Source organism: Columba livia, chromosome Z (assembly GCF_036013475.1).
Source record: "Columba livia isolate bColLiv1 breed racing homer chromosome Z, bColLiv1.pat.W.v2, whole genome shotgun sequence".
NCBI classification, from domain to species: Eukaryota; Metazoa; Chordata; class Aves; order Columbiformes; family Columbidae; genus Columba; species Columba livia.
This window is the reverse complement of record NC_088642.1, coordinates 17,676,812-17,704,211: the sequence shown is the minus strand read 5'-3', so window position 1 is coordinate 17,704,211 and position 27,400 is coordinate 17,676,812. Positions and strand designations below refer to the sequence as shown.

Here is a 27,400-nt window from a genome sequence, read left to right as displayed (position 1 = left end):
GACTGGCTGATGTGATGCATCATTCATGTTGTTTCTCCAGTTCTGCATTAAGAACTACATCAAGCAGACAAGGAATGGTGAGAAACTGACAGTACTGGGTTACTAAAGGTTTATTATCTTCTTCAACATCCAAAAAAAAAAAAAAAGAGTGAAACATTTGGAAGTAAGACTAGAAAAAGCTGTGTAGCTGTGTTGCCTTAGAAGTATGATAAGCAAATTGTGTTTTGTTGGTGGCCTTATTTTATAATTGAAGATCAATTTAAAACACCACAGTATGAAAAATAAAGTATTTGAAAATTTCAATTTCTATTAGCTAGCTTTTGAAAGTTTCTTGCAAAGAAGTTGGGTAAATTACATTTTCCAGAATATCTTTCTAATAAAAGATATTGAGAAAAGTAGGTGAAAGCAGTATGAATAGGAAACTTTAAACTAGGTCTTATTTTGGTGTGGGGGACTACAGTGGGTCCGCGGATTCCCTGACGGAGGGCATGGGAACAGAAATTAGCCCTGAAGATATTGAGGGCTACCCGTGAGAAAGACGGGAGTAAAAGAGTATCCAGAGATATTAAAGTGTACCCATGAGAGAGAAGGGCGTAGAAGAGTAACATTGATGACAGCAAAAATAGCCAATGAGATGTTACTGTTGTAACTTGTAACCAATAGTGAAGAGACATATGAATTGGTAAAACTGTATAAAACTGCACTTGTGGCAATAAATGGCATCTACTACTTTCATCCTGGAAGAACTTGGTCTATGTCATTTGTCCATCTCAACCACGACATTTTGGTCAGTATATCTTTGGGCTTTGAAAGCTTAAGATCCTGTTCTTGTTTAGGCAATGAGCAACTTTGGTTGATAGTTCTAATGGAATAGCTAAAAGTATTTCAAAGTATTTTGGCTTTCAGTATTAAATAAACAACCAAGCAAGCAACAAAAAACCAAAACCGAAATAACAGCAACAAAACAACCAACCAACCAACATCAACCAACCAAACAAAAAACTTTCAAGTCAAGCCACTTACAGCTACAGCATGGAAACACCCAAGCATGAAGAAAGGCTAATGTCTGCACTGGGGTAAAGGCAGTGTTTAAAAGGAAAATAGCTAAGGATCTTATACCTGCATCTCAAAGGTATTGTGATGCTTAACTGGCATTGCCTCTGTCCAAGGGCAAAGAAGTTGATTTGCCCTATGTCAACAAACTAACTTCTAAGTCACGCTGCTAGACAGATTCAGTTTTCTCCATGCAGGTTACAAAGCGTGTCTCTTGATATTGATCAGGGGAAAAAAGCTGTGCAAACAGTAAAGTCAGCTGTACTAAGGATGGAAATTTAAATAACCTACTTGGTGTAGGCTTTGTGCCTTAGTTACAGATATGGAGTTTGCTGCAGCTCCCAGTTTAGATGACTTGGGCCCCGATGCCCAGAGCTGTAAGTACTTCACAATGACAAGAGGTGATGGCAATTTATATAAGTATCTGCAATTCGGGATTTCTGCACAAGATGTGTAGCCAGATTCATCCTTGTAGCCACATAGGTCCTGTAGATTCAGTTCCCAAGGAGTTGTTCATGGTGACTGAATTTGATGTAGCTGTTCTTCAATTGTCTGTGGACAAGCAGGAAGAGCAAGCTAATTTCGTACATTACCTCAGAACTGACTAAGCCAGGGACTCAAGCCATTCATTGTTACTCATTCAGCTGGGAAACTTAGGCACGATACAAAGTGTGCTAGATGGCGTTGAGTTGTAGTCTCTCCAACAGCAATGGGATACTTGCCAATTACTTCAGTGGGTGGGGACTGGACCCTGAATCTCCATTCTCCAGCTCCCATTTCTGCAGCTGCATTTATGAGCTCTACCTGTTTGGGTTCTCATTAACTACTCATTTTCCAAGTAATGGATATCATACACTTTCTATCCACTATTTCAATTAATTTGCAAGGAGAAGATAAATTTATCACGCCTTGCAGGTAATGGCAGTTGTCTTGCCTTTACAAATGGGTTTCAAGCATCGGAAACATCCAGAACTACTAAAACATGTTTGTTGTAAAACAGCTTAACCATTCTGGAAGCAATTGCTTCTGATAGCTGGTGATACACAGGGCAACTACACTGCCACAAAAATCACTGCAGTTGGGAGGCCCAGGTCTTGGTATTGCTGAGGGCACTTCTCACCTTCTGCATCAATTTGCTATTGTGTTAGTGATATCCATAATAGCTCAGCGACGCAAGAGCTTTTAAAAGCCTAGACAGATTGACTTTCAATAGTTACTCCAGCTAAGGGAGAAATCAATTTACAAAATGAAGTGAAAGAAGTTCTGCTTTTGGAGCTTGCTATTCACTAATGCAAATACTTGCAAGTAGTCTGATCCAGGAAAAAAAGGAGATGTTAAACAGGAGGCCACTTTCGTGCCTTCTGGCATTTAGGGTACATAAGGCAAAAATTATCATTAGCATAGTGGCTGTTACAGAAGATGTGAAACTTCCTCACTGATTTATGATCTGTCAAAACCTGACAATTAAATGAAAGTATTCATTTGGAATTCATTGTGTTTCTGCAGTTTTCTGCTGTAACAAGTGGATTTCATGTTAAGAAACCTATTTTCTATTTATGAAAAAAAATCAAAATTACAATGAAGCATTGTGATAGCACTGAAATTAGTAGAGTGATAAAAGCAACCCTTTGGGGTTTAAGAATTCACAAGAAATTTTATGTGTTTTGTCTTATTTCTTTCCACAGTCTGATGAGCTGATGAGCTGTGCTTCTGGCCACTGGCTGTCACATTTTTACTGGGTATACTTCCAAACTCAATTAGAGACTCAGCACATAAAAAGCCATCTTCTAGTTTGTTGGTTAGTATCTCTTGTCTTGTCATGTTTTTTTAGTGGATAAAACTCCATAAACCTACAGTTGCCCTGTTGCACAAAGGAACAGACAATATTCCACTTCGCTTTGAAATTTTAATTTTACATTGATTTTATTTTTTAGTGCCAGCAAGTACAGACATTTTTCAAGCAAACTTTTAAAATAGGATCAGCCTTTTTTATGAATAGTATTTATAGCATCTATTTAAACCTATTGAATCCCCATTCTTCCACCTGACAAGCTTAATGGATTCACACATTCTACATGTCCTGAAAGCTGAAGATATTTTGTGGCAGCCTTCTGCTACAGACTGAAAATGGAAACTCCCAGTGATGGGATGAAAGCCAGAGGAAAAAAATCTAAACAGAGAAGTATCTACTCAAGAAACAGCAGCAAATCAGAGGCAGAAACACAGCCAGCAGGACACTGAGCTGTACAGTGCACTGCAGTGGGAAATGAGATTCCGTGTTCCATTGCTGCAGAAATATAAGGAAGGACCCACGTTCTTTGAAGGTGCAATAAGGTGTGTTGAACAATTCAGATTAGAGCAAAAGTCTGCTTCTAGTAAAAATCCGTTCCACTGTGCACAAAGCCTGAGTGAACAAGCAGGGGATTTACATCTTCCTGTACACCCAGAAACCTGCCTGGCACGCAACCTGCACCGTGGGGCACGTGCACCGCTCACCACCCTCCCAGATCCACAGGCTCTGTTCTGCCTTACCTGTGCCCCGAAACAGGACCGCGAAGACCTGACATAGTAGAGTCTATAATCATGTTTAAAAAGGCAAACCAAATTGAGTAGACTGGTCGTTTGATATTTCTGATTTTAAACAGCTGACTTAAATTAAAACAGACAAAAATCTAAAAAAAAAGCCAGCCTTGGCACACATTTAGGACAAAAAACCTGCTCTCTATTAGAAAAAAAAAAAAAAGAGGTGCTTTCTCTTTTTCCAGTGCATTAAAAAAATCTGCTTATCACTCAGTGATTATTATATCTGCAGTTTGACCTCTTTTTCTCCATTTTGAAAGCCATAAACCAGCTTATGATGCTGAAGCAGTTGTGGGACAGCAATTAGGAAATGAGGAATATAGCAGTTCCCAAATGATGACTCCTGTTCCACTGTTGGAAGATCTGCATACATTTAAGTGAAGATGGTTGGTTGGGATCGGATAGGTGAATTTATTTCAGTTTTCTTTTAAAAGTTTAAAGAAGTCAAGAAGAGAAGGCAAGGAGTATATATCTCTGCCTACAGTTAGTGTTGGCAAATACCCTTCTGAGTATTTCAGATGAGACTATTTTAATTTATTTATAAACCTCACATACTCTGGAGTTTTATTAGTCTGCATTCCACTCCCAGGAACAAGTTCCAAACAGCTCCAGGAACACAGAAAAAGATAAAGGGGACTGCTGTTTTGGGACTGACTACAGAGGCTATAAAGTCGTGCCACTGAACGAGGGGTGATATCCCCAGAAAGGAAACAGTGTCAGGTACAGGAGAGAGCTGTTCACTTTGCAATTAGAGGCACAATGCAGCAAAATCCATGTGAGAGAGAGGTGAAGGCCTATGCAGTCACTAAAACTAGGGTCTGAATACAGGAGATACAACTTGCAGAAGTCAGGTATCAAAAATGCATCCTAAAAAGTCAGGAAATGGAATCTGCAGTCACTCTTATGATGGAGTGAGACTGATCCCAGTACCTAAATCTTCTGGCTGTTGCCACTCTCACCTCTGTGCCAAAATATACCTAACAAGTCAGGACCAAACATCATGTTTTTCTTGTATGTTCAAGACGTATTGGAAATATAGAAGAAAAAAGAATTGTCTACAGTCTCTGCAACAGCTCCACACCTGAGTATCTCTCTTGAGCCAAATGTAAAATTTCCATACCTGCATTTACTTCTCAGTATAGAGTCCAAGGAGTAGAACAGTAGAATTCCTTACCTAATGACGAAAAAAATAACTGCTGCTCATTTTGCTCAGCTCAGAGTTTCAGGTTACAGCATTATTTTCTTTTTCATATTTCTAGAGTGGTGACAAGGATGTTGTAACTGCTGTTTGCAAGCACAATCTGTAGACTCATACCTACACCTTTCTTCAGGAGCTACCTCACATTTATCTCAGAACATCATTCTTCTACACCTTACTACAAATGTTTCACCTTGAAATTGTCCTGAAGCCTGTAGTAGCCACCTGTGAGCCAAAGAACTCAAATTCCAGAAACCTGTATGGCAGCTATTGATCTAGGACACCTGCCATTTCGAGAGCTGTCTACAAGAAACCTGTTGCTCGGCAGTATGTGGAAAGGCCAAGCACATTGAAACGCCACTGAGACTTCAGTCTTCCTATAGCCACTATATGGAGCAACAGCACTGGAAAGAGGAGGCAAGTCTGCCTGCAGAGTGCTGCCTGGTTTGTGTCTACCACATGTATCAAGCATCCATTAAATCTGGTGGGATTTACAATAACTTGTCTTGGCATTTGGGGACTTCAAGATGAATTCACGTTAGTTTGGTGTCCCTTCTGAACACTTACCAGTTCCTGGATACAGTTCCATCTTTTGTAGATGCTTCACAAGGAGATGCCTTTATTCCATAAGCAAAATGTAGACCAAACAAACTGAAATTAGTCTCTTTTATTGGAAATAATATGCCCGGCACAGAATTCAGATCTGCACAGTTCCATGTCATAGTATGAACTGGTCTTGAATTTACTTTGCTGGAAATATATCAAATAACAGTTCATCAATCACCTATCACTGGCATGGGAGAGCAAAAGAAACCTGAACTGTTGTTTGCACTGGAAAGAATAAACTGCATCTCCACATCAAGGAATTAATTTGGTAGCAACAGAGTGATACTGATCCAAGCAGAGACAGGAATAATTTCCTTTCCAAATGCCTTTTACTTTCTGACTAGTGAATTTCTGAATGAAAATTAGATAGGACTTTTATTTTAATTAATCATAATTTCACTTTTCCATCATTCATAGAAAATTGTATGATTAGTAGGAAGTTGCCTACAATAACACAATCAATGAAAATGGGATAAGAAAGGGACCTCAAAAGATTATCTAGTCCAATAATTTGCTTCAAAGCCAGAGAAACAGGCTTTAGTTTTTCCTGTCCCATGTTTGTGTTCCATATTCAGTAATATGCACAATGGGATAGGACTTCAAGGAGAATGGCAGAAAGAAACGCTCTTCTCTAATGCTGTCTAAGAACTGAATTACAGGATGCACTTCACTACAAATTCCACTATCTGGACATGACTATGTAGTGAAACATGAACCTCATATCTCAACACTAACTGTCTTGCAGTGCTTCTTTGGTCCATTTCTTTCCCATTCATAATCATTCATTACTAAAGATGAGGCCTGGTTTTTCCACTTCTTTGTGGTCTTCTGAGCAAAGATTATGTGGTATTCACTACACAGATGGCTACAGAAATTGAAAGACAGAAAACAATGGCCTTGAAGATTTGAGTTCAAAGAACAAGATGAAAGTCCCAAGGCCCTTTTTTTGTGAATCTATTGTGGGGAGAAGGACAGGAAGGAAATATTCATTTTCTTCATTTCATCTCCTTCATTTAAGACAAGCAGCTGTGTTAGCTATTGATACGTCCACCTTGATAGCAGCATGCATTGTTGGTTGGCATGTTACTACCTCTGAGAAAACTTTACTCACTGTCTGCTATTCCAGATCTTGTCCTTCTCCCCGGGCTCAGAAGAAATAGATTTTCTTCAGAGTCTTCCGCATACTACCTGGTTAAGCACTACAATTTCACCAATATATTAAAAAAAATAAATTGCACCAACCCTTCTGAAACTCCTCTCTCTGGCATCAGCTTTTTTAAGTTAGCTATGGACACACAAACACTAAAACCAGTATAAAATAATTGTGTTGCCTTTAATCAAAAAGGCAATACTCATCCAAGGTGTGCTCCCACAGAATCCAAACAAAAGTCACACTCAATTCTTTCTTCTTCATCGGTGATTATATATGTTCTTAATTGTTTACATATCTGAATACTAATAAACACATTTATGGCTCACTAGTCAAAATGCAGTACTATAGCAGCTGTATAGCTCACCTCTTACTATAAGGTTTACCTCTAATTAGAAGACCAAGTGTGTCATGATAAGTCCCCCATTGTCATATGACCAGACTTGCTAAGCTGCCTGTTTTCTGGAAATACAGTAATTTCCATGACATTTATCTCACCTGCGTTAACATTATTGGTATCAAATAGCCAGCAAATGAACTAATAAGTCACAATTCACTGAGTACTTCAAAAATACCAAGAGTAGTGAAGTGAGGCTAACAATAAATACCTATAAAAACTAAAAAATTTATGTTCTGCCTCTCCTTTCTCATCAAATTCAGAAAAAAAGGCATGGAAAGAATTGTGCTTAGACAGAGAAAAGATTTCTGGCATTTTTGATTGAAATATAAATACTTAGTAGTATCAGTGAGGCAAGAGGAAATTTATTGCACGTTTGCATTTAAAGCGATACTATTTGAAGAACTGTTGTAACTCCCAGTAAGAGTGAAACCTCACTACTTCTCTGCTACTCAGTGAAGCAGTGATTTAACTTTCAATGTGATATCTGATGCATGTCCAACTAACACATTTGCAGTTGCACATCTATATATAGCAGCCTATTAGTAGTTTAATACTATTTCAAAATACTATGAGTCCCAGTTAAGCTGTTTATTTTCAGTCTATGACTAAATAATTGATATAGAAGTAAATGGAACCAGTTTAGACCTACTGAGACCCTGGCCCAAAATCTCTTACTCTTAGCTATTCTGGTAAGAAATCTATTCTCAGCAATAAGTAAACTGGGAGGGAAAAAATAAAGGCATCAAACCTTACATCACACAGTGATTATACTTAATCAGAAGCACAAATAAAGTAACTTCCTGCCAATTTTCATGCAGAGGTAAGTGGGTAATTACTGACAGCCCATGCCAATATTAAATTATAAACCGTCCCTGACTTCTGCAATGCAAAGACTCACCAAACCTTATGAGATCTTTGAAAAACAGAATAATAAGAGCATACCAAGAAGATGAAAATATTATCTTCACAAAAATATGTAGGAGTACTGTCACCTCAGCAGCTCTTTGTTGCTGGGAGTAGACAAAAACAGAGACCCCCTTTTTAAAGGGATTTGTAGCTTGCTTTCTTTGAATAAATGTAATTCACACCTTATCTGTCCATCTGTAGGATAATGCCCAAAGCTGATCTGTGCTTGACGTGCAAATACTAGGTCTATCATTTGCATGCACAAGTGATATGCAGGGACCCATTTGCACTTACATATGTAGAAGATGACATTTTAAAAACTGGCTCCTAGAATCATCCCTTCTGTGAATGTTATGCAGCCATCTGTACAAAAGTAGCAACCAAATACTTTGCCATCAGCAGAGTGTTAGCCTTTCAGATATGACTGGTTGAGAATGTTGTAGGGGTTTTTTTTTGTCCAAACTTAATTTCAACATAAAATTGTTATTTTAATTAATACAATTTTTCTACATTGTGTTAAATATGCTGTTGGTTTTCAGCTGAATCCTTCCTTTTCTCACCATTGCCTAATTTGATTGATCTGATAGATGCTAAGCATGTTCATAACCCCAGACTTCGGTTTTCTCTGTGCTACTATGATCAGGGATTCTTGTGACACATCCTAGCAGCTCAGCAAGAGAAGTGTGATCTCTTGAGGGACTGTGGCTTATGAAAAGAAACACTACCTCAAATAACACCACAGCATTTTTGGGGAAAAGTATCGAGGTTCTTTTTCTTATCCCACTTCAAAAGCATTAAAAAAATCCAACAAGGAAAGAATTTTCTCTCCAGTCCATTCCAGTGAATCTGAAAATCCAAATTTGCCACACAATGCCACATCTTTCTTCCAGGTCAGAACTGTTCCAGGACAAAGGTCTTTTTCAGAGAGAACTATCGTGACATATTGTCAAAAATATTTCTTTGCATTAAGATCAATGTAAAGTCAGCTGTTCAAACCAAGTATAAACTGGTCAGAGCTCTGTTTTCAATGAAATATGTTGTCACTTGATCAATGGAGTGGATGGACAAAGTATGCAATGAGAGAGGCATGAAGGGCAGGACCTCAGCTGATGAGAACCATGTATGAAATCCATGGGTCATGCACTGTGCAAAATGCTCAGTATGCTAAAGCCATCAAGGGCTACACTGTTGAGACTGCAGTGTGCCAGATATTAAATACAGATGCTACATGTTAGATTATATCTGACTCAAATAACCTAAACACAGGTGATGGCCAATGGGAGAACCCACCAAAATGCATGGAAACAAGAGTGTGGCCAATTTCCAAAATCTGCTGAAATAGCACACATGCCACGACAGGTGTCCTCTGCCTCTGCACACAGTTAATTAGACAAGGGGAAGAGTGACTTCTATTTGCTGTATTAATCTGTGTAAATACTCATTCCATGTTATCCTTCCTCAGTATTTTATATGAGACTAAGATCATGCGTGCAGACGTATTCACAGATCTGAGATGTGAATGGGATTTTTGCAGTGAATCATAATCAGTTTCATATTCGTTCAATCCCCAGCTTGAAAAAAAAAAAAAAAAGGACTTTTATATTTTGTCTATACATTTAGGACAAATTTTGCTCTCAGTTATATGAGTATCTGTTGAACCAAACAGAATTTTATATGTGAGGTAAAACAAACAAACAAAAACCAAAAGCAACAACAAAAAAACAAAACAACTGCAACCAACCTCTTCCTAATTAAATGTTGCTGCAAGCCAATACCTTTTAGAAAGAAACACTGCAGTGGACTTTACTTGCAAAACCTCTTTGGAGAGCCAAGGTGCCCAACAATGTCTGTGCTCCCTTTAGGAGGAGATATTTACAATTCACCATTTTTTTCTTCCCTCTTTTCCTTCACATCTTGCCTTGCTGTTTAAAAGAACACTGAATGCAGGAACGAATCAATTTTATCCCACTTTGGTAACGCTTTATTCCCCCATCCTACTTTCATAGTGTTTTATACACGCTTTCTGACATGGTGAATTATTGCACAGAATGCAAGACAATGACAATTCAGGATCTAGAAGCCAGTGGACTTGAGATTTTCTTTTGTATATGTTTGAAAAACGCATTTAGGTGCCCAGCTCTCAACTAGCAGCTGAAACCAGCCAGCAGTGCTTTGTTTTTGCTACCAGAAACCTTTCTAAGTCAAGTTTCAGTGAAAAAAGTGACATCAGGTAGGTGACAGCTTTTATAAAGTATATGTTTAAAATAATTCTCCCTTCCCCAGGCTGACATCCATTTCCATAGAAACAGAGGTGGAAATGAACCATTATCAGCCATGAGTCAATTTAAGCTACTAGTGGTCAATTTCTATCCCTGAAAAAGGAGCTTGAATTAGTGAAAATGGGAGTTATAAAATGACCCTTTAAAAAAATTTGTAATGTATTCTTCTGCACTTGTGAGGCTGGGTCTCTGTGGAACACAACGACAAAAGCACTTGGAGCCAGCAGGGAAGCAGAGGAGGAGGATGAGAACTCCAGATCACATGCAATAGCTGGAAATAAAAGCAAAACAAAAGGCAGATGACACCTTGGCGTTCTAAAGCCCCAAAATTAAAATGCTAATTAAAAATTGCATAGACTTGTTTTTTTAAACAATGACTTTTTAATATCTTTGTTTGAAAACCAATTTCTCAAGTCCCTTTAACAACTGCAACTATATTCTTCAGGAATTCACTTTCCTTGGAAAGGTACAATTACAGGAGAGAAGCAGCTATCTAGGTCATAGGGATATTTAGTTGCTAATCATATATACTGTGATATGTTGTTTTACCAGTGCAGTCTACTCCCAAAGACATGAAAGAAGGAATTCCAAAGGTTTGTTTTTTTTTTTGCTATGTAATTGCAGAATGCTGAGCTGTAAGAATGCTAGACTTGAGGTCTCTTGAGATTATGGTTTAGCAGCATGTTACAGATACTGAACCTCACATTTCTTTTATTGTGGTGAAGCTCCATTGCCATTAATGGCATTACTCCGGCTTTCTAAGCATGAGAAGCTTCCTTTGTGGGAAATCAGGGCAATGAAAACCAGTTTTGCAGTGGCTGCTTTCAAGCCTAAGTGTGCATGTGTTGTGCTCTATTTGCACATTACATCAACCACAATATTCAACTGACATTCTTGCTCTTGTGCCTTTATATGCAGTTAAAAGTCTACATATTCTTTTTGGAGTTTGTACCCACTGCACAAGGCTTTAAAAGCAGCAACTATGGGTCTGTGCTTCAAAATCACACTTGTATTTGAAGATAGCGCAACAGGATTTCTGCACGGCAGTTTGGACGCCCAGTAGCTTCTCCTCTCTTTGGATGAGTTTCACTCCCCCCACAGACGGTTAAAGGATGAAAACTACATGCTTAGTATTCTTTTTTTCAGGAATTCTGCCTGATTTCTACAGTGCATTGATATAAAGGTCAAATTCCAACAGCTCCTGCCAAAGAATTCTCTGAATTCTGTTCTTTTTTTTTTTTTTCCAGGACATACAATGAAGCAGTACATTGGCCTAAAAATGTTTCAACTTTTGGAGGAATTGTTAATTTATTTTCTTCCAAAAGAAGTGTCACCTTTGCAAAGCATTAGTTGATTTCTGTATTTAGTTCCATTATTTCAGTATTTAGTCTTCGGCTTTGGGTTGCGTCCTTTTTTTTCAGTCTCTAAAGCTCTCAGAAGCGAAAAAGAACATCATGTTCCTGTGGACTGCCCAGGACACATGCTTCACAGCTGTGCCAAGTTTGCAGCTGACCAATTGGCCTGCATTGCAAGAAGACTCATTTTCAAAATTTACAATCCTTTTTTTTGGTGTTTGCCAGATAGGCCGATTCACTGTGAGACTTCTTTGATTTCATTGATGTTTAGAGCCCCATCCAGTTCCCAGTGAAGTCAATGAGTGTCTTTCCAGTCCCTATAGCAAGACTTGGATGAATCTCTAAATGAGCAGAAGTGTTTCCCATCACCTATTTTGCCAGCTGAGACATTCAAAAGATCACTGACCGCCATCCTGTAACATTGTATAATGGCATTTATCCTGGAATTTAAAAGAATTGCATGATCTTCAAAGGTAGCTACCAAATTAAAGGTGGCAACTGACTTAAACTAACAAATTCCCTAATGCTAAGCCTCTCATTGAAATGGTAATATTAATGGCGTTATTCTGTTTGATTTGTTCCAGAAATAATATGTGTCTTTTAGAGTCCTAAGTCCGGCTCCCTGAACATGGTGGCTTGTCTGGGTGAAGGAAGCACATGAATAGGCAAGTGTCAGGAACCTAATCTAAAATACTACTATGTCATTTCACTAGCAGAATTTTTTAACAGTGGAAGAAGGTGTAATTCAACCATAAAACGTTTTGATTAGAGTTTAATGTCTGAAACTTTCAGACCGAACATTTCAGTTTACAGTACATATAAACAGACTTCTGAAAAATCAGCATTTGCAAAGATGAAATCATAAGCTGGAAGACTCCAAACCCAGATGACATTTGAGTCTGTAGCCAACAACAGCATCGACTCTGCAGCATAAAACGAACATGGCAGCAGAAACGTTCGTATATGTACTTGTATGTGTATGTTAGTATACAAGCACAAAAAGCTTGTATACTCTACATGCTCTGATGCTATTTTTCTGGTGTGTGCAAAAAGAAAGAAAACAAGAAAAACAAAAAAATCCAACTGTACAGTTAGCGCTTTTTCTTCCAATCACTCACCAAACTATTGGAGGGAAATGAAAGAAAATGAGGCTGAATAATTCCTCTCTGCAGTTGCTAGGGAAATTCTTTTCAGCAACATGAAGTAGCATGATGTCAGTGTGGTATATGTACGAAGCAACAAAGGAGGAAAGATAGCCTATTTGCTGAAAAACTGGACTCTTTGGCACCCTACTTCTCCCTCCTCCTATCAGTGTCACCCTCCAACTCTGGAGTCATTATACACAAAAGAGACAGAAATTAAAACCAAAACCAGAAATTGTTGCAAGTAAATAGAAGGATATTTGTCCCATAGAAGAGCTGGTGCACACCACTTTTCCTCCTATACTTCTGGTGAAAGATCACAAACGCCTAGTAATTCCAGCACAGTTAAAACTGTCACGCTCACAACTTTCTCGTATCTGAATTCTGAGTCTGAATCTGCTTAGGGCTCTCTATATCTTGAATTGGTAGATCTTCATGCATATTATTTGGCACTGGATTGTTCACCCCAGAAAGTTATTGGAGTAAGTCTCCTGAAAACAAAAAGAGAGAGCAAGGTGCCTATTGTAGGCACAAAGGCATGTGACTTGTCTGAAGTGGAGCTAAATTTGGGTAAAATAACAGGGAAAGTTTTCAGTAGCCATGCCTATGGGAACACGAAATGCTACACCAAATAGAAGAGTGGGAAAAACACTTACAGTGCTATTGCTCAAGGCACTTGAGAACAGGCTATATGGAACAATTTTGGCACAAAGAGCATGAACTAGAAGTATAATGGGTCCTTTCCATCTCCACTTTCTCCACAATCTAACATAATTGGAAGTGAACTGTTAGAAAAACTGGTAAAAGGTACAGAATGCTTTTCTATAATACGTTTCTGTTAAGAGAAGTGAAATGCTATGAAATCAGCTAAGAGAAGCACTAAATCCAAGCAATTATGGAAGAAGTGATGTTAGACTGCAAGAAGAAAGGAAGAACAGATTTTTCTCCAAGAAGCGAGCAAAAAAAGAATAAAAAACTGTCATAGCCAACATTAATATTTGACTGTTTTCTCTCTATAATAGTTTTAACTTCCAGTTGTAGTGTTTCCCAAAGAGAAAACAAGTAAGTCAGTCATAGAAGACTGACAAGATCATGCTACCACAAATTAAATGAGAAGTCCAAAACTAGGATAAGCATTAGCCCAAGACCCCTGGACAAGTTACTTACAAAGCAGTTTAGAGTCATACAAGGATATTAAACCTGTTTTCCCTTTCCATCACTCTGCCTTCTCTTTCCTTGCTCCCAACACACTCATCTCCATTCCTGTTCCTGCCCCACCCAGACAAAAGTAGATGACTGTACTGAGAAGGACCAAGGAATGACTTTTCATGAACCACCACATCTGGGGATCTGCAAAGTCTGGATTTTGTCACTATACCAGGAATGTAAAATATGAAAACAACAGAAATCTGCGCCAGCTACTGGACTGCTATTACTAGCCCAGTGGCTAGCTAAGGTAGCAGTCATTTTTTATTTATACTACATTATCATTCAGAAGGTTTGTATGGGCCAAGGTTTGGAATTGTTCACGCTATGTAAGGACAAAAAAAAATATTCTCTCCTTGGGGCAGGAATTGTAAGGTAAAATGAGTGTCTTGAGGATGTGGTAATCAGTGGGGTAAAAGAGAAGAGGGAGGCAGCAGCTAGAGCACACACCAAAGAAGGGGGCTGAGAAACAGGTCTCTACTCAACACTTCTGCCTAAGAGAGCTGATACTGTTCATGGGCTTAGCAGCACATCTTGTCACTTCACCTCCGTGTCTGGGCAAGAGTGGCTCATACATGGGGAGAATCTGATTGTGAAAATGGCAGAGTGTGAAAGTGATGTACACAGGGTGGCTGTGCATGCATGTGTGTGAGCGGGAGGTCAGGTCATCTTTCTTGGGGTTTGCTAGGAAGGTTTATTCACTGTTCCCTGAATTTCTTTACTGACCACTGTATCACCCACAGTGGTACCAAAACTCTGTAAGGGACAGTACTTCAAATTAACTAGCCTCTGTAGGCTGTGTATCCAGAGGCTTTACTTATTTATTGGAAATACACATGTGGGAGAGTGATTCTGGGCAGCAACCCTGGCAAACAGAGAGCTGAGACTGCTGGAGCCGACTAGGGTTTCATTCTTCTTTTATGCCTACCAACTACACCCAAGGAAAGGGAGGCTGCATAAAAATATTCTCAGGGCATTGCACCAGGGAGTGCTAGCGGTGAGGACAGGGCATTGATCTGCCCCTGCAGTCACCAGCTCTGCACTTACAGTCATGCTGCTGACCTTTAAATGGAAGCATGAACTTAACTGCAGGACAAAGGGAATGGCCCCAGAATGCAACAAGACAATCGGCTACTCTGAAATCCCAACTGAAGCAGCAGTGATGCTTATATTGATCATGAAAACCCGTTTTTAGGAACATTGTTAAAGATGAGCCAAATTTCTCTCAGCTTATTTGTAGCAACAGACTTTTGAATCCTATAACAGAAGCAGATAAATGCTCAATTAATAAATGAATTGTTATGTTTCTGAAATAATACTCAGTTCCATATGAGCTAACAATTTGCTTGGAAAGCAGCTGATAAAAATCTTAGACACAGAAGAGGAAATTGTTACTAGTTCCTTGCTCAATTATTTTTACTTTCAACGCTGCCTCAGATAACATTCATACATTGCCCACTGAAGAATTCCAGTTCTCTTTCTCAGAGATAAGCATACCCACGGCCAAGATGTTCTCATAAAAGATTAAAATTCCTTCCCATATCACCAACAAATTAGTCATTCATTTTCACACTGTTGCACTCTGGAATCAGAAAAATATAAATTATTAACTATTCTTATAATGCATTTACAAAAACAACTATTTTAGTTAATTGCTAATTTGAGCATGGATTAAAAACAATGTACTGTAAGTATTAGCACTGAAGTATATAAAGTGGATTCTACCAGAAACAATATTAGTTCTTACCAAGGAGATCTGGGGAATAATTCTTCCTAGGAATAACTCTTAATAAAAAACAAAGATTTGCTGAAGACTTCATTTTCCTACGTGGTAGTATAAAAATGGATCAAGATATTTAGGATACTATTTCTGTGTTATGTATCACTTATAACTAAGACTGTATTTTGTTCCCTGCTACAGAGGAGAGTACTTTTATTGGTAGATACAGGAATACGTTTACATGCACTTGTGACTATTTAAGAAACCTATGTAGTAACCTAATGATAAAAACAGTAAAGTATTAGCTATTGACAGAATGAATAATTATGACAAGAATATTTAACACTTTAGTTTCATAACATTCCAGAAAGGGAATCCTTTAAACAGATCTGTCTGCATCACACCCTTTTATTAGCAATGAACCCAGATACATCAATCAGCCAGTGGCATAAATAAATACATGCTAGTTCACCTCAGGTGAGGATTGACAAGCAGGCTTCAACAGGGCTCAAGGCAAGGACATGGGACTATGTGGTTTGGTTCTTTTGCGGGACTGGACATGACCATGGTTTTCTAAGGAGTAAAATATCTTTTCACACAGGTAGAGTAGGTCCTGAAATTATAAGGAATGTTCAATGGAATGCATCATGCAAGGTAGTGGACATATGTAAATAATATATCAGTCAGCAATTTTCTGGCAGAACAGAAGGCTGTACCTGTCTCTTGAAGCTTCAGTTCTATGAATTAAAAGTTACATTCAAACATTAAAGCCATCCCAGAGAATGTTCCTTTTTCTTTCTTATTCATGCATCAAGCTCTCATTGGACTAAGTTGGTGATTCATCACAATGTCCTACCAGGATCTTCTCCAGCTCTTCTGAAAATGAGAAGGCTCCAGCACAGATGCTCTGGCCAGGTGAGTTGGACAGAACAAACTCCAAGCACAGAACTTCATGCTTTCTCCTCAGGCTACAGAATAAACAAAGGCTGGTGAGAAGCCAGGACTGTTGAATTGGCAAAGACATAGACCCACCACCCCAGGCTTATGTTCCATGGGCACAAATGGGAAAATGAAAGCTGCATACTTATTCTGCTGCTTTAGAGCATGTGCAGGATAAAGCTAATGTGGAAAGTGTGAGCTCACCTGCCACAGAGGAGGCTACATGGGCTTCTAGCAGGTCTCTCAGTTTTGCACTGCTCTCCTCCAGCAGATCTGTGTGTTGCTTGATGCATTATGGAACAGATGTCACTGCCACTATTCAGAGTCTAACTGCAGGGAAAGCACACTGAGACTCAGGTTCTTCATTCTGGAACTCCTCAGCTTGATTCTAAGCCTGACTGTCCATTCCTGTCAACAACACTGAGGGCTACTACGCTTCCCTGTTCTACCACACCACACCATTGAATCAAGGTCACATGTGCAAATCAACCCAAACAGTGGTTTTCAGGGAGAAGAAAGCCTCCAGCAGAAACAGTGCTGCAACAGTTCCCAGTCCTGGGCACAGGCAGGGGCAGTTTCTGCACTGAGCACAGAGGGAGGCACTGGCTGGCCTAAGCCCTTTACCTGCCTCTCACCACATGGGTCTCCTGGATGGACCTCTTTTTGCAGTGCCTGCGACAAAGACAAGCATAGCTGGGGTTCGGATCCCACTAATGCATAAATCCACATGGCGTAAGCAAATGAAAATTGGGAGCTTTGGATCACATCTGTTGCTGTGAAGACATTCCTGCAGCAAAACTACTGATAAGATCTGTCTTTTTACCTGGAAATGGTAACAGAAGTTTCCTCCTTTTTCTGTAATCACCCTGTTGTCATCACCCAGCATAAACTATCTCAAGGAGGTCTCCTTTGACTGAGACAGACAGGGCAACACACTGAATATCCTGTTGTCTTTGTGGATGGAGGGAGGAAGAAAGGGAGGGGAAGAGGACTCTTCAAGAAACACTGAGGCTTCAGAACTAATACTGGCATTGGAAGTGAAATCTCTTTCAGGCCACCTCCAAAAATTGTCTCCTTTCAGCTTTTTCTTCCCAAGGTTCATTGAGATTCCATGCAATGCTTATATGATGATATGATATGATACGATACGATATGATACGATACGATACGATACGATACGATACGATACGATACGATACGATACGATACGATATGATATGAAATGAAATGAAATACAGCACTGTGCAGGAAACAAGCTCACCAGGCTTTCTGCACTTACTTAATTCCCATCTTAGCTCTTACATTACTGTATGGGACACAGATACGTAGATCAGGCATCCATCCAGCTTATCCCTGTTCCCACTATAAGTGGTGGAAGAAAAGTTTATATTATATGATCACAGTCCTTACAGAGAATTGTAACATTTCATTAAAAATCCATAATACATGATGGTCTCCAACTCAAATTAAGGTACAACTCCCAGCCCCAAGTGAAGAATACCTGTAGCCTACAAGCTCCTTCATCTTTCTTTTGAATAAGGTCTCAATCAGTTCACTACTCCATTGCTGAAATGCTATACTAAGCATTCTCTGTGATATTTTGTAGACCATTAGCAATCACGGGAAGAACAACAAGAACAACAAACTACATAGTGGAAACTTTCAGTGATTTAAAAGTGAAATACTGGGCTGTGAATTCCACGGGCCATCTCCCCTGCCCAGCTCTCCTGAGTGTAGCACCATGGGGTTGCATGTGCAACACAACACACCCTGATCACCCAGACCTCGCTCTGCCTCTCTATAGTGTCCATGGTCTCCAAGGACAACAGCTTACACTTTTTGTCACAGGTGAACCTACCACACCTGTCCCTATAACTCATTTTCCATGTGGATTATATTACTCTCATTTTTGCTCTCCAGCTTCTTCCATTTTGTTGTTACAACAAGCAACTGAGGGTAAGTTGTGGCTAGACTAAGGCATGTCACTTGGAAAGGGCACATCATAGGCTCATCCAACTTGGAGTTTCCCTGGGTGACACTTTCTTCATGAATATCTAAATTAAATGTATTACTGTCCTGGTTTTGTTAAAAACAAGTTTCTCTTTTAGTGAATTTGCCTGTCAGATAAAGCCTTCATATTAGCTGCATTTTCCTGGAGAACCAGACACATCTTTTGGTAAACATAGCAATGGAATGCAGACTTATTGATAAGCACGGATGGACAACATTCCATTCACGTGAATACTTCACGTAAAAGTGGGAGATCACGAGGATCTCGTCCCTTTGCCTTTCCCTTTTCCGTTCTCCTTATGGCTGACATTAGGAGAGGACCTTGCTAGTCATCCCTGCAAACTGAGGCCTAGTGAGAGACTGAATCCAGCTCCGGCTGGCTGCAGAGTCCAATCCAGGACTTCGGGTGCTGGCTCTGCAGTTGCTGAGACTTTCAAGATTGGTTTTGTATATTTTGTATTATTTTCTCTATTCTTATTAGTAGCATTAGTAAAACATCTTTAATTTTTTCCAACTCTCTTCTCTCTGTCCTTCTTTCCCTCCCGATCGCCTGTCCTTAGTGGGAAAGGGGGAGAGGAAGGGGCAAAAGGGGGAAGTGGCGGGGAGAGGAGGTTAACAATACATCTGCCAGGGTTTTATTGTCACCCCGCAATCTGACCCTCGACAATTACCTAAATATCTAAAGGCCTCTGTGCTGGGTTCTCTGCAAGCACTGAGAGAAATCAGCCTTGCAGGAACACTGGCCCTCCCTGGACCATCATTTTCTGCACCCTGGCCTTCCAGAAAAATGAGATTGTAGTCCTCAGGTGCTGTGGGGCAATCAGAGACAGAGTATTTCCTCCCTACAGTCAAGCCCGTTGGCAGTCTTGAGCTAAGCCATATACAAGAACAGCCACAGTTTCAAAACACGTCACACTGCTTTAATAGCACTTCCTCTCATCAGCTTCCAAGAAAATGTTTGCTGTACCAGCAACTCTTCTGTCCTGCACTTAACCATGATGTTTCTTACTGTGCATCTGACCATATCACTGTGTTCTCACACTCTGTACATTTTGCGATTTTTCCCTTATACTCAAGCCATCAGTATCTTCCGCTTCCTTTAAGACTTTCTCTATAGAAGGACTCACGAAAGTCAAACCATTTCTTTCATGTGTCACATTCAAGATTTTTTATGTTGGCTACTGTCTTGATCCATTTCTGTACTGAGTTTAGCTATCTTTTACATCTTCAAGGCTGTCACAAGATCCCTCTGAGATCTGACTTATGATATGACACAGCTGATGAACTACAAGTTCCCCAAATTCCTTTACTTTAAAGGGAGATGCTTCAGGAAACAGGCCAGAGGGCAGTCCTGTTTCCTAAAAATCTGGTGACCCTGCCATAAGCCACAGTTGCATTACATCAAGGGATATTTCAGCAGCAAGCTGCATGAATAAACTGCGCTGCACAACACAGCTTCTGCTTCCACCAGCTGGCATGTTCAAACAAGGGCCTGATGAGGCAGCCCATTTAAATCGTGATCTGAAGAGGATTGTGGTACCTTTGTACCAGTCACTGATTTTTGTTGGCCACCCAAACCTATGCCTATCCCGAAAAATGGCCAGCCCCCTACATCAGTAACAAATACTGTCAAAGACAACACGGCTCTGTTCTAGGTCCATTTCTTTCTTCTATAATAGTTATTTGGAGGCACTCCTTTTCCAAAATGCATTTTGTTTCCAAAGTCATACAGAAGTGAAATGCTCATTCTTACATGAAACGTGCAACAACAATGCACAAATTGGTGAGTAATAGGCAGATACCACCATCCTTATCTTTAAACTTCCATTCTTCTCCTTAGACCCCAAAACCTTACTTTAAAATTGTGGTTTTCTGCCCCCCCTTCTCCTTTTCTTTGTGGTTTAACAGATAAAGTCAGAATGGGAGGAGGTTTCACCGCTTTTGCTGCATGTAAAAACATTAAATTATTCTGTTATTCTGAGGCTCACTGATAGTATGAAGATGACAACTGAACATGAAGGATAGCACTTTCTCGTTCTCCTCGTAACAGAGGGCTTCTTTGGTTGGGTTTTTCAGTTTAGCAAATTCCTGTTGCAATTGTCTTGATACAAGCTCTTCAAGTTTTTACCTCCATTTTTTTTTTCCCCCAAATAGCATTTTTCTTTTCCCTATTTTTTTAGTTTTGCAAAGAAAACTTCTAAACAAGTATCCAGTTTATACAGAAATATACTAGTTCGCATACGTTTGTCAAATCCTAATCTTAATCCAATTTAAAAAGGTGTCCTAGTAGCACATACCAAATAAATTTTTCCATAGAAATGTCATATGTTATATACGGACTCTATTACATCCCAAATTAAAATAAAAGCCACTCAATTTTCATAGAATCACAGACCCGCAGAATTATTTAGGGTGGAAAGGACTTCTGAGGGCCACCTAGTCCAGCCTCTCCAGTTAGCTCCTACCAGGGCTAGATTCAAAGTTAGATGATGAAAACAAAAAAGGGTTCCAAACAGTAACTGCTCATATAATTCCTTGTTTTACACTGACATTCATTTAATAGTTTTGTAACACTTTTACAATGAAACAATTTCTTGTAGTACAGCAACTACACCGTAGCCTTGAAATGACACACTCAGACAACAGACACAGTTAGCAACCAATTGCATGTGCATGTGTTGGTACACACATGTGATGAGGAGACCCATGAGGAATCATGCTGTCCTGCAGCTGCAAGGTGGAACTGACACTTTTGGTTCCACTTGCTGTTGCTACCAAGGAATAACAAAGACAACTTGCTGCCATGCATTTCCCCTGCAAAAGTGAGACGCAAATATTTTCAGCCTTCTTGGCTAACTGAGATTTAAGGAAGCCTGATTTTTTAAGAAGCAGCACGTATATTATCATTTTGAGCTTGTTAGAATGACAGCTTTCATGTTGTGTGATAATATTCACAAAAAACAGGTGGAAGCCATGTTGCTGCATCATTAGTTAGCAACAGAATACCATGATACAGCCAATTAATCATGTTGCAAAGCTGTCTTAGAGTTCAAAAAATAATAGTGCTGGACAATCAGATTAAACAGCAAAGATTAATTCTTTTATTGCTGAAAAAAAACCAAACAAACAAACAACAAAAAAACTACTTCCCTAGACCAGGCAGCAAAAAAAAATACACTTTTCTTCTGACCCTGAGTTCCTACTAGCTTCACAGGATGAGCCCTAATTTTGTGTATGCTTCCTAGCACTGTAATTGTTAGAGATGTCATTCAAGATATATTTTATGTAGGAGCAACAGCACATGTTCCTGCCTGGCAGAATTTGGATTATTCATGCCCATATTGCAGTGAATTTCGCAGGCTCCACAAAACCACATCTAAATTGGCAAGCTTTCCAAGGCTTGGTCTTGCATCTTATGCACTTTGCAAAAGAAGGGAAGGTACCATCTATCAAGTACCCATAGCGACACTTACTGTGATGAGTGACTCCTATGAATAATTGATTTAGGGGCCAGGATGGCTCAGACAACTGGTAACAAGATGTGACCGCTTCCACCTCAGTGTTATTGGAAGAAACTAGGCAACTCTTGCTCTATACAAACCGACAGAAAATGACTAAACAGTCTCAACCTACATTAAACTGTATCTATTATACTTCCCTGCTCACTACTCTCACTACTGCAGTGATGCAAATTTGCCTGTGATCAGCTGTCAATATCAAAAGCTACAAATGGCACCTTTAGGGAAACAGGCTCAGTAGAAAATTCATCTACCGATGGCAGTGGAAATTTAGATATATTATTACTCACAGGGGTCTTACTGCTCTCGGTGGTCCTATTCAGATGGCGCTGATAGATGTCAGATGAATAAATGATATAGTGCATATGAAAACTTCCAAGATTTCTGTTCATGCTGCACCACTTGTTTACACAGAAGACATGAGCCTTGCACAGCTGTCAAGCCTAGACTTTTCTATCACTTAGTGTACAAGCACTGAAAGAGCAGAGGAGGAATTACTCACAGATTTCATAAAAAGCAGAATCTATGTTTATGTAATTTTACATGGTCGAAAGATAAACACAGATGTTGCATTTGCAGATATGATATTTATAACAATATTTTATCAATTATGCTGTGCTTCAGAGATGGAAAAACATGGTCTATTTATTTGTCTTAATACCCTGTAGATTCAAAAAACAGATTCTCACAGATTTTAAAAGGTTTCTTGACAAAATTTAAATTTTTATACATTTAGTTAGTCAAAATTATGAGACTAGAGAAAAAGATTACATAAAAAGTCAACTTTCAGATGACTAAAAATAGTTGTCTTTTTTAAGAAAAATAATTTCAAGACTTTTCATGAACACTAAGTATTTTCTGGATGTGATTTGCACACAGAAATCTTGTTTTGTGTTTTAGAAATGTGCTTCAAAGCAAGTCGGAGAAACTCCTTGCTAACAGATCATATTGCAGAGGTAAAGCTCTCTTCTTTTACAACTACAGTCTTCCAGTTTTCAGATATTGGGTGGGAGCAAGGGAGTGATTTTTGGGTCAGTGTGCTTCTGGTGGGAAAACTTAATCAAGAGAAAGTATGATTTCTCAGGGTTTGTGTCTTTTTCTGATAATTCATAAATACATGTACTTACAGAACCACAAAAGGCCTTCAGTGGTCACCTACTGCACCTCTCTGAATGGGGCAGGACAACCAGTATCTCTGCCAGGCAGCTGCTTGACTACCATTCCTAAAAACCTCCAGTGATGGAGATTCTACCAAAAGCCTTGGATGTCCACCATAGCATGAAATGAATCGTACACTGAAAGTGTCTATAAAGGGAGATTTGTCTGATTAGCTGAGATACTGACATTCACTGCTGATGTCAGGTTTTTGGCTGGATAGAAGCCATTCTGTCGTTTCCACAGAACCGAAATAAATTCAAATCACATCACGCTGTGATGCCCAGCATGACTGCCACACTGCTAATCAGCTTCCATCCAGTTTTAACATAAAGGTTGTCAGGCTTACTTCTCTTATTCTCAATATGATAGCAAGCTTTGCTTCTTTCTTTCCTCAATTCCTCTATCTTATTTTTAGCTTGTTCTTTCTTTTTTATATGCTAAAATGTTTTTAAGGAGTGAAGAAACTTGCTTTTCATGCCACTGTTTTGACTTCAGAAACACACGTAAAACCAAATTTTTGGGCAGCAATATTTTCTTTGTCCTGCCTATGACAGGACCACACCACCATTCACAGTCTGATGCTCGTCCTTCATGTGATCCATTTTATTTATTTTGTATTTAATTCATGTATACAATACTGTTGCAGGGGTGTAATTTGGCCAGGGTCGCGGGGGGGGAGTGGTGGTGCAGGTGAGCACGTTGAGTGTATCTGCCACAAATACCTATGGACAGTTTTTCCTGTTGTTTCCCTGGCTTCCCACTATGGTCACTCCTTTGGGAATTATACATGAGTCACTTAGCGAAGTGTGCTAGTAGAACAGCATAGTTACACTCTATTAATTCATTTTCATCTTCGGGAGTAAGAAAGGATGTAAGAGTTGATTCTCTTTCAACTTCAGCCTTCCAATCAGCTGTTTGAAACCCCACTGTTGCAGGATGTTACAATATGGTGTCATGAATCACAAGATTCTGTTCTGAACTTAGTAAACGATATATGTCATTAGCATTCATCACAGGTAAGGTATATCCCAATAAAACTCCCCTGCATGGTCTCTTCAGCTTTTGCCCACACTATCGCAGAAGATCAGATTCAGCACTGATAAAATCCACTAATCTAGGTATCTCACTTTACAAATGGAGTTGCCTTGACATCTTAGAAGTAGCAGAAGGAAATCTCCCTGCTCAAAATGTGCTAAAGAAGAAAAATGGAGTGTGCTAGTTGTAGTGGAAGAGATCTAATGCTCTGGGAACTCTGCTTTCCTCACAGATCCTCTGATGAATGCATTTTCCTCTCAGTTTCCATACTTCAAAATTTCCTTTCTGAAATCAAGCTGTACTTTTTTTGCCAGACAAAAGGGAACTTCCAGGGTAGATTCCCTCCAGGGCTGCATGACCTTTACCACAGAAAGCTCACCCAGTGGTAAGATGCAAAGGCTCAATCACCTGACTGCTACTAGTACTGAACAAAAGACCTGCTCACTTTTTTATTGCATTCCCCTAAGCAGCCTCTGGCAGAAAGGCTCAAGAGATATCCTGACAGATGGAGACTACAGTTGTCTTCCTCAGCAAGAACAACTGTGTATGGCTTGTACCTTGATTATCCTGCCCTCTAACCACATATCATCCTTCTCTCTTTTCTTCTTCCCACTAACTGTTGCCTTGATAATCCCTCCCGTTTACATGTTGCCTCAATGAGTTTTGAACTTTCAGTTGGTAAAGAATATCCTTCTCAACAAACCTAGACCTAATCAAACACATCTACATGCATAACACCCACTGTAATCTTTATAAGAAAAAGCTTTATGCATTCCTTAAGACCTCCTTAAAAGTAGCTGATTGAAGAAGGAACCCAGGTCTTCAACACGTGCATCCTCCTCCTTATCACACTTTACACCAGAGTACTGTTTTGCAGTGTTCCTGGAGCAAACCTTATTGCATAGCCTTTATCTACCAAGATTAGACAAACGAAATTATTCCTGCAGACACTGGGATATTGCTGCGGTTGGTGGTGGAAGGAATGTGGGAGAGCTGGAGTGATTTTGAGACAGAAGTCACAACAAGTCTATCAGTAAAGCCAGCAAGCAACAAAGCAACCTGCTGCTATTGCCTCTTCTCTCTCTTTGGGTCCCTTTCTTTCCTTGATCGACAGAGAAAGCAGCAAGTGAGGTGCTTGTGGCAAACTCAAAAGTCAAGTTCAGGATGGAAAACTGGTGAAGAAAGCAGAGACTGAGCTGCTCGTCTACTACAGAGGGGAGGCAGGAAGGAGGTCCTCAACCCTGCCCTGGAGACTTTCTCCTCCAGTGAGGGACACCATGCCAGCAGGGAAGGAGCACTAGCCCTGCACCTCACCTGTGGGACAAGTCTAGTCTCACCAGTTAGAAACCATTACTCGAGTGTTTTTTAGTTCCCTTAAATACCCATTGTCAGGCCAGTGCCCAGGACTGGCATTCCAACCAGCCAGTCTGTCTAATCCCCTTCAAAACTCATGCTGTTTTTGCCCTTAGCAACAGCAAATGCCAGAGACAGCAGTCTGGACAGAAGAAATGGAACATTCTTTCTTAACTCTGCTTCTGCCTGCATTTTCAATACCACAAAAAAAATGTATGAGACAAGGGCTGGCATTTCCCTCAACAATTTTACTATTCAGTATTTACATCACAGCAAGGCTTTTGCTTATGTACAAACACCACCCTCTGTTCCAAAAGGAGTTTCTAGTTTAAAAGTCATTCTGGGTGTTTAGATTGCCAGATAGGCTAATGAGGGCATTTCTACCATCTTCTGGGGACTGGATGCTGTGATTCAAAGACTGCAGCCTTGCAGTGCTCTGTCACGCCCCTGTGGGGTCAGATCCACACTGCCACCTCAAGAGGCCTTGGGAGCTGTCATCTTCTCTCATCTGCAGTCCTGAAGTGAACAGAGTCCTAATGAATCAATGTGGAAATGATTAATGGGTGTCAGGAAACATCCTTCTAGTGTCTCTTGGAAGCCTGCAAAGTTTCAATGAGGAGAAAAGTAAAATCCTCTCCAAAGCATAAGAGGCCATGAAAGGGTATCTTTTAAAGAAATTATAGATTATAAGGGATTTCCACCTTTTCCTCATACTCAGTACAACCATGTTGCTTGTTTCAGAACATTTTTCAGGAAAAATACCTCCAAAGGTCTAAGAATTCCAAAACCACGCTCTGACCTATTGCGGTTGGCAAAAACTAGTTACATCTTGTAGTAAAACTGTTCCACTTCTTCTCTCAGTTGCTCATGAACAGCCCATAAACTAATTCACTGTTTCAGGATGCCCAGCTGCCAAATTAAAGTAACATGAACTCTTCCCTTCCCCCAGCCAACATGTATTCTTCTTTCAATCCTAAGACTTCAAGCTATCTTTACCAGCCCTATAGTTTCTCACAGGGTATTTCAAGGCCTGATCCTTGCATGCTGTCCTAACAAATGCCTTGTTCTTGCTTTCGATGTTCTCCATCTCTATCATTTGGCTGTGTCTAATCATGTCAACCCCTGGCACTTGTATTTGCAGCATGGATCTCAACGGACCTTTAGCTTATTTCTTGCACGGCTGCCCTTGCCTTCGCTCCCTGCCAGCCTGGATGTGTTACACTTTCCCTTAAACCACTTTCTTCTCTTTCACAGCGACACCTACAAGGACTGACTCATGGTAACGTATGTACGCATATTTAGTATCTAAAGATAAACTGAGACCTGTTCAAACATGGAACACATACCTCAGCAGCACAACTCTCTTGCTGCAACCTCGTGGTGGTGTGTCACACCCTCATGTTGTCAGATCCACTGGAGATTGTGTGCTCCTTGGGGCAGGGAATGTTACTTTATTCTGCCCTGCACAGAGCCCAGCAAACCTACGCACCGTGCGATGGTAATTAATGGTACCAACCGAAGATCTCTGCAGCTGCACAGGCAGCTGCCGTCTTCCCCCCGCTCCACCGCACGCGCTGCCCGGGAGCTCTGGCCGCGCCGGGGCCGGGGGCGCTGGAGCGGGGCTGGGGCGGCGCACGGCTGGGCACTGGGGACCGGAGCCGACCGTTCTGCTCTGGGCACACTCCACCGATGTAACATATTACGTCAATTTGAGGGGGAGGGAAGGAAAAAAGAGGAGAAAAATCCCCAAAGAGGAACTCGGCAGAAGCACATGTTCCGCGCAGTGCCGCTC

At 40.1% G+C, this 27,400-nt stretch overlaps 1 long non-coding RNA gene across 1 annotated transcript; it reads right to left on the bottom strand.

Annotated features, from left to right (window-relative positions):
- Positions 1–209: 209 nt before the first annotated feature.
- Positions 210–27,254, bottom strand: LOC110361160 (uncharacterized). The gene is made up of 3 exons (XR_002417574.2): positions 26,955–27,254; positions 16,739–16,864; positions 210–16,563 (listed from the first exon to the last, which is right to left on the bottom strand). It is a non-coding gene; the product is annotated as an uncharacterized LOC110361160 (long non-coding RNA).
- Positions 27,255–27,400: the final 146 nt, after the last annotated feature.